The sequence below is a fragment of the Bison bison genome, unplaced genomic scaffold, assembly GCF_000754665.1.
Source record: "Bison bison bison isolate TAMUID 2011002044 unplaced genomic scaffold, Bison_UMD1.0 scf7180017864010, whole genome shotgun sequence".
In the NCBI taxonomy this organism is placed as follows: domain Eukaryota; kingdom Metazoa; phylum Chordata; class Mammalia; order Artiodactyla; family Bovidae; genus Bison; species Bison bison.
The window spans coordinates 11,064-11,685 of NW_011494582.1; positions in this window are offsets into that span (position 1 = coordinate 11,064).

Consider the following 622-nt stretch of genomic DNA (forward strand, 5'->3'; position numbering starts at 1 on the left):
TCCCTCCCAGCACCAGGGTCTTTTCCAGTGAATCAACTCTTCACATGAGGTGGCCAAAGTACTGGAGTTTCAGCTTCAGCATGAGTCCCTCCAATGAACACCCAGGACTGATCTCCTTTAGGATGGACTGGTTGGACCTCCTTGCAGTCCAAGGGACTATCAAGAGTCTTCTCCAACACCACAGTTCAAAAGCATCAATTCTTTGGCGCTCAGCTTTCTTCACAGTCCAACTCTCACATCCATACATGACCACTGGAAAAACCATAGCCTTACTAGATGGACCTTTGTTGGCAAAGTAATGTCTCTGCTTTCCAATATACTATCTAGGTTGGTCATAACTTTCCTTCCAAGGAGTAAGCATCTTTTAATTTCATGGCTGCAATCACCATCTGCAGTGATTTTTGGATCCCCCAAAAATAAAGTCTAACACTGTTTCCACTGTTTCCCCATCTGTTTCCCATGAAGTGATGGGACCAGATGCCATGATCTTAGTGTTCTGAATGTTGAGCTTTAAGCTTTTTCACTCTCCTCTTTCATTTTCATCAAGAGGCTTTTGAGTTCCTCTTCACTTTCTGCCATAAGGGTGGTGTCATCTGCATATCTGAGATGATTGATATTTCTC